The sequence below is a fragment of the Trachypithecus francoisi genome, unplaced genomic scaffold (assembly GCF_009764315.1).
Source record: "Trachypithecus francoisi isolate TF-2019V2 unplaced genomic scaffold, Tfra_2.0 Lachesis_group4, whole genome shotgun sequence".
Lineage (NCBI taxonomy): Eukaryota > Metazoa > Chordata > Mammalia > Primates > Cercopithecidae > Trachypithecus > Trachypithecus francoisi.
Genome location: NW_022681469.1, coordinates 81,988,815 through 81,996,122, shown reverse-complemented (window position 1 = coordinate 81,996,122; position 7,308 = coordinate 81,988,815). Strand labels below are relative to the sequence as shown.

Below are 7,308 nucleotides of genomic sequence, written 5' to 3'. Positions count from 1 at the left end.
CTTCATCTTTTGGTGACATCTTAGAAGTGAGGGAGAGAATAAGTCAAAATATTTCCCAATGGGAGATGGACTTCTTTAGGACATCTGAGTATTGATCCTGGTTCTAGTTTAAGCCATTACTTTTCTAAGTGACTAGAGAGTAAATATAATATGATTATTCTAAGACTGAGGCTAAATAGGATGTTCACTTTGAGGACACCAAAAATACCAGTCTCTTCAAGGTCTAAGAAGTAGGCATCAAGTTTCTGGGCATAGATCTTGTTACTGAAGTAAGAGTGCTTGAATGATATCTTATTCAAAGGTACTGTCTGGAGGGAGGCAGCCTTGGTTGTGAGATGAAGACATTACTCAATTTTTGTTGACTTGATTAAAGCAGCTGGTTCCTGAGACACCTTTGTAATTCTGACCACCAGAATGTGTTGCTAACTTTAATTAGGAGCCCAGAAGACTTATTTCATCTCCAGCTCCTAGGAAGACTTGGGCCGGGCAGAGCACAACTTCATCACCATATCATGAAGAAATAAGAAACAATGACAGTAACAGAATTTTCTCTTTCCTCCCACCCTTGGCCTTCTTTTAGATTTAAGTGTAAAATTTTGCTTAAATGGTTATTTAATGTTTTCAATTGATAATATATTATATTTATATATTTTAGATGTCTAATTTTTGATTATAAAATTATACATGTTTATTATTTAAAATTTGAAAAATGAAGGAATTTTTAAAAATTTATAGTTTCACATTTTAAAAATGATACTTGATATTCTTTGCTGTACTTATTCTTTTTTGTTGTTATTAAGCTTGTGTTTCTCGTGATGTACTTACTCTTATCACTTCAAATCTTCAGTGTGTGGTTCATCACCTAAGTTATGTTATAGCGAAAATTGTTATATGGGCCTATCAAAGATATTTTACTACATGTGTTTAACAGTATTACAGAGAGAGCGCATGCCAGATCTTACTTTATGTATTCTGATCCCAAATTTCTAAAGCTAATAAAAGAGGGCTTTTAAATGCAACCACTATGCCTATATAGTCTCACTTTTATTGAGTGTATTGCCATAGTAGAATGACAACCCAAGTTGATCTATAGCAAGATTTAAGCATAAAATCTTCAACTAGTGATCACCAACAAATACTTAATGAATACGTAATTCCTCTACCCGTGTAAGAAGAGGTAGAACTCTATTGTCTCCTCCTAAAATTTTATTAATCCTGAGGTAGGAATGAGGGGAAGAATACCTAGCAAAAAAGAAAAAATATCCGCAGTGATGTATCTAGAATGCCATATCACCTCCTGACCTGAATCAGGCTTTGAGCTGAGCAGAGAAAAAATATATTTTAATCCAATAGCTCTCATCTTCTTTAATGTCTCTCTGCAATGTTTACTTCAAAGAGCAGTCATTACTTTTTTATACTTAAAAATATAGATTAAACTAATTTCCTAGAATTATGCTGCAAGCTTTCATGTCAAGTAAATCCTTACTCTCAACCTTAGTATTAAAATACATTTTATATTTTAATTCACATATTTGTATTTTAATATATGAACAAATATAAATATTTAATTATAAATTAAATTAAATATTATAAATATTTATAATATTTGTTCATATTTCTTGCTTTAAAAAGTGGTCATTTGTGGATGGACTTGAGTGTTGGTGTCAGATTTTCTTGTTTTTAGGTTGTGATGGAACTAAAACTCTCTGTTCACTGCAAATTCAGTGAAAATTCCCAGCAGAGGTCATAGTCTGCACAGACTGGAAATACACTTAAAACATGTAACAAATTTAGTTTTTTTTGAGGTATATTAATTTTAATAAAACCAGGACTGACCGAAACCAGAAAGCAAAGATCTATATTCTAAAAACCTAAAGAAAGAAAAAAAATCAATTATTTATAGAATTAGCACAGGATTAATTGGCCTTTAACAATAGCAATGACTACAGGAATATTACCATCTGTGGAAAAGGTTGATAATTAATTTTTGTATTCTTTAGAATTAGGAACAACTTACCTCAGTCTAGAGGCTTAGAAAAAGAATGACACTTAAAAAAAGGCATTCCAAAGCCTGTTCATTTTGAACTTGTTCTTCACACAATTGTATGTATGTGACTGTCTTTCTATGTCCCTCTTTCTTCTGGCTAGAAATGTGAGGGCTAGGTGATTTTCAGGTCTTTTTATTGGCATGAGTAATTTTTATTTTTTTTCTGTAGTAAGAAAGAAAATGAATAACAACAATTTCTACTCTCCCCTTACATGGGGGAATAACTCTTTTTTCTCCCAAGCGTAATCTTAAAGTAAAATGGAATCTCCAGTGAGCTGGAGATTTCTGAACTGAAGGTGGTGCCCAGCATGAAACTACCTGCTGCTTCAAGCAGTGCCCAGCAGCAAAGATTCTTATCCTGTCACCCTCAGCAGCTACTCCCAGTACCAACCAGCAGCTGTTCCTTCAGTAGTGACGCTGGTGGAAAACAGTCCTTGTGGCAGTGGTTTCAGCTTCCAGTGCTTTTTTCACTTGTCAAGAGTGAATTCAACCAGCAGCTCTGCTCTGATAGAGGCTTCTGGTCTTTCATCTGTGAGACAATTTAGGGTAATGAGAGTGATTCTTTTTGCATGTTCCTTAATATTCCTGTGGTACTTACATGTTAAGATCACTTAACAGCTCCCTCCGCCACCAGGCTGTTTGCTGATTCAGTCTTTGGGAATGTGCCTGTTCCAGGGAGGCGAAAGTGAAGGAATCTAGGGCAGTATTTGGATGGCTCAAAATTATCTAGAGTTTGTGTTTGTGTCAGTTACCAGAAACTGGGATCTTGCTTTGTTTGTGACTTCATCACTTACCTCCCCACTCACCTGTCCTAGCACATGGATGATGACACCTTGTTCTAGTTCCTTGACCTGCTCCTCATTCTCAAGTTGGGTGTTTGTCCCCAATGAAATGCTCCTGTTCTACCTTGCTTTTGCAACTTCTTGCAGGGTGAAGACTTCTTTCTCTCATGCTCCAAAGACACAGAGTTCCAGTAAGTGGATTCAGGCCTTTCCTTTAGGCTCTAAATCCTGCTTCTGAGCAGTTACCCGCAAAGGAAGACAAAGGTAGGAGTCTTGCCAAGACTTCTAGGCAGTGTTAAACTGACTGTGGTTTTTGGAGCCTTGATTCCAATACAATCCACCAAGTCTGCTTTGTGTTTGTTTAACCATCAGACAGACCTCCTAGAAAAAGAGAGCATATTATCTTGAAGATATATTCTGGTCTCCATGTTTTCTAAACAGTAAATATCTGGAAGCTTTGTTTCACAGTTAACTCTCAAGGTAACTTATGTTTTTCTATTCTCTCCTTCCCCTTCCTTCTCTGAAGTCTCAGCAACCAAATAGTTTTCTCTGAGCCTGGGATCTGGGAGGCATTCTGTTCTTGGAGAATAACAAGGAGGAGAATATCATTCACTTCAGGTAATGATTGGCTCTTGTTAAGAGCACACTATCACATTTAATTCTTTCCTTAATATATGGAAAAACTGAGTGGGAGTTTTAGGGAGTTTCTAAACTCTGCCATACATGGATTTGGAAAAAACCTTCAATTTTTCCTTATATATCTCTTTTTAGAGATATTCTGGGTCAAAATGCAAATTAAATTCCCTGATAAAACTTCCCCAAGGTAAATATGCAAATTTACTCTAATTATGGCCATTCATTGCATATGAATATGCCCTTTCTTGTAACAGAATTGGTTTCTGTTATTAGGTATTTCCATGTATTAACTATTTATCATTACTTTGATAAATTAACATGATGCTAGATTACTGACCCTTTCTTTTACAATTTTTTTTCAGTCTTAACATTGTAAAGCCTGCATAATCTGCTTATTGTAGCCATGTTTGGTTGAAAAAAAGTTGTAGTTATATCCGAGCTGTTAGTGTTGAAAATATTCATTGAAGAAATGTTAGAAACATTAACAAGTAAATAAGAAGAAAGATGAATAGCTAAAAGATAATATATGTAGTAATTAAAAATTTAACAATAATCGTGACAGTGAAGATGTGGCATCCAAGGACGATAGTTTTACGTACTTCAGGGATATTTTGGGAGGGTCAGCAAAGCAAAAATCCATGCCAGAAATGAATACCCTAGTGAAAGTCATGAAAATATGTAAAAGTTATTAATAATCAGTGAAAAGGGCATGGGTTTTTTGATAAGATAGGAATTTGTGTTTCAACTTTTGTTTCTTACCCTTCAGTATATCTGTGGCTTCAGGGAATTTACTTACCTTACTGATTTCTCACCTTTCCTATTTTATTAAATGGATCCAATAATGATAATATTTATGTCACAAGTTATTATGAAGCAAAATATATGAAAGTGCCTTATAAACTGTAAAGCATTGTATAGATGCCAGTTTTATTTATTTATGCATTCATTTTATTATTTGCAAAGCAGTGCTGTAAGCAGGGTGGAGACTACAATAGTGTGTTGAACACAAGGGACAGAAGTCTCTGACATAAAAGAGCTGCATTTTATATCAAAGCAAGAACTTTAAGGCTGACTTTTTTCTCTGTATTAAATCCACTGGAGTTTATTTATAACTTAGCTTCATCTAAGCTTGAGGAAAGGTTTAAAGGTTGAAGGTATTTGTGTTTGTTTAGTCAAATTCTGTGTCAAAAAAAGCTTCCACAATGTTTACTCCTAAGATTATTTGGATGATGTACATAAGGGGAACAAGGATTGGATTTGGGTTATTTATAAATTAAGATAGTGAAGCCATTGAGAAGTTCTCAGTAGAACTATCTGTTTTTTTTTGCTTCTGGATATAAACTGTACACGTATATGACTGCTTTAAAAAGTGTTATCTTGAAAAATAGAGTTCGTATGACAGTCAAGGTCTCTCAAATTATTTAAGATTTGATTAAAAATCTGTCTCTTTGAAGACATCACTTTGGCTGTAACTGAGAAGCACCTATGATGTCATAGTCAGGTAGACTGTATCAGCAATGGGTGCATTAATATTTCTTGTCCCACATGCTCTTTCTGTTACTCGTCCTTCAAGAGATAGAGTCGATTTTCATTTCCTTAAACTGAGAAGGGCCTTTGTGACTGTCCTGAGGAACAGAATGAGGTGAAATTGAGGCTACACATATTTCCAAGTTTAGGTCATAAAATAAGACAGCTCCTGCCTGCCTTTGTTCCTCTTGGAACATTTATCTTGTAAGAAGTCCAGTTACCCTTAATTCAGCATGCTGGAGAGACCTTGTGGAGAGGGCTCACAGGAATAGATGTCTCAGGAGCCTCAGCTGTGACAGTCCCCAGGTATTTGAGTTCTCCCTGAACACTGGGTTTTTGGATGGTGATATGATTTGGATGTTTGTCCCTTTCAAATCTCATGTTGAAGTGTTATCTCCATTGTTGGAGGTGGGGCCTGGTGGGAGGTGTTTGGGTTATGGGGGCAGATCCCTCATGTCTTGGTGCTATCCTCACGAAATAGTGAGTGAGTTCTCTCATGATCTGATTGTTTAAGAGTGTTTGGCACCTCCCCCCGCCCCTTGCCATGTGAGATGCCTACTTCGTCTTCACCTTCTGCCATAATTGTAAGCCTCCTGAGGCCTCACCAGAAGCAGATGCCAGCACCATGCTTCTTGTACAGCCTGCAGAACTATGAGCCAGTTAAAACCTCTTTTCTTTATAAATTGCTCAGCCTCAGGTATTTAAAAAAAATTTTTTTGAGACAGAGTCTCACTCTGTCACCCAGGCTGGAGTACAGTGGTGCAATCTTGATTCACTGCAACCTCTACCTCCTGGGTTCAAATGATTCTCCTGCCTCAGCCTTCTGAGTAGCTGGAACTACAAGAGTGCACCACCTGTAGTGCACCACCTCCTGGCTAATTTGTGTATTTTTAGTAGAGACCGGGTTTCAACATGTTGGTCAGGCTGGTCTCAAACACCTGACCTCAAGTGATCCACCTGCTTCGGCCTCCCAAAGTGCTGGGATTACAGGCATGAGCCACCGTGCCCAACCAGGTATTTTTTTTTTTTTTTTAATAGCGATGCAAGAATAACCTAATACAGATGATTACGACATCCTGCCTTCAGATGCCCTGGCTGTTGCTGATAGACCAGAGACAAGCTGTCCCTGCTGAGCACTGCCCTTATTCCAAATTCATAAGTAAATACATTTTGCTGCTTTGGAGTGGCTGGTTTGAAACCATAGACAACCAGAACACAAAGTAGCCCAACTGACCGTTTGCTTATGTATTTAGGTTGAAACACTATTGATATAAGCTCTGTAGCTTTTATCTGTTTTTATTGTTTTCATTAACCTTATGTAGCCACTAGATAATAAATGCCTTGAGGACCTCTTTGCATTGGATCTACTCTATATAAATACTTTGCATGGGATACACTGCTATGTCTATGTTGAAACTAGTGACATTTTTTGGTATATGGGGTTATCCAGTATGGTTCTTTGTGTCTGGTTTATCCTGTTTATGTGGATTGAACCTCTTGTCTCATTGATTATGTGGAAGCTTTGATAGATTATTTTATTAAGGATATCTGCTGCAAGTAGCAAAAATACAACTGAAAGTGGCTGAGCAAAAAGACATGTAGTATCTCATGTAATAAGAAGCTTAGGGGCAGCATGCTTGCAGATTTTAGCACTGTCAACCTTGGCATGTTTGCTACATTATAGGCTTGCCTCCTTAGGGTCCCAAAAAGTCTCTTGGTCTTCTCAGAACCACATTTAGACTGGAAAACATCCAACTAAAGAAGAATGACTTTCCTCCTGTGCACCCTTCTTATTTTTTCAGAGGCCCACAGCAGGCTTCCCTTCAAGGGCCTGAGTTAAATGATCTTGGAAGTGCCTTGAATAATCAAGCAATGCCACCAGAGATCTCCAGGATCCTATTAGATACTGTTTTATATCATAGAAGTGGTATCTGAAAAGTTAGGGATCTTATGAAGAAAATATTAGATTGCATCAAATTTAATCATCTTTAGTGTTAGGAAAAACATTTGCACAGTATAAGAGCAAAAATGCAACATATAATTACGTAATAAATGTGTACAGGGATTCTGCTGACTCTGAGGCACTGAGACCTACTACTATCTTAGTTTTAAAATTCTTCCTTTAGATTATAAAGATAATTCGGAATACTCTATCAAGGCTTGTGAAAAAAAAAATCCAGTTAGTGATCCAGGTAAAATATATGTTTTACGTTTTTATTTATCTAATTTTAATTTTTTTATTGAGAGAGGGTCTCATTCTGTCACCCAGGCTGGAGTGCAGTGGTGCAACCTGCCTTCCAGGTTCAAGTGATTCCC

The 7,308-nt window shown here is 36.7% G+C and overlaps 1 long non-coding RNA gene across 1 annotated transcript in view; it reads left to right on the top strand.

Moving 5' to 3' along the window:
* Positions 1-2,904: 2,904 nt before the first annotated feature.
* The window catches only part of LOC117072826, a 77,897-nt gene continuing 73,493 nt past the window's right edge, over positions 2,905-7,308 (top strand). Inside the window, exons 1-2 of the long non-coding RNA XR_004432959.1 lie at positions 2,905-3,093; positions 3,356-3,447. This is a non-coding gene — a long non-coding RNA (uncharacterized LOC117072826). The remainder of the gene's footprint in view (positions 3,094-3,355; positions 3,448-7,308) is intronic.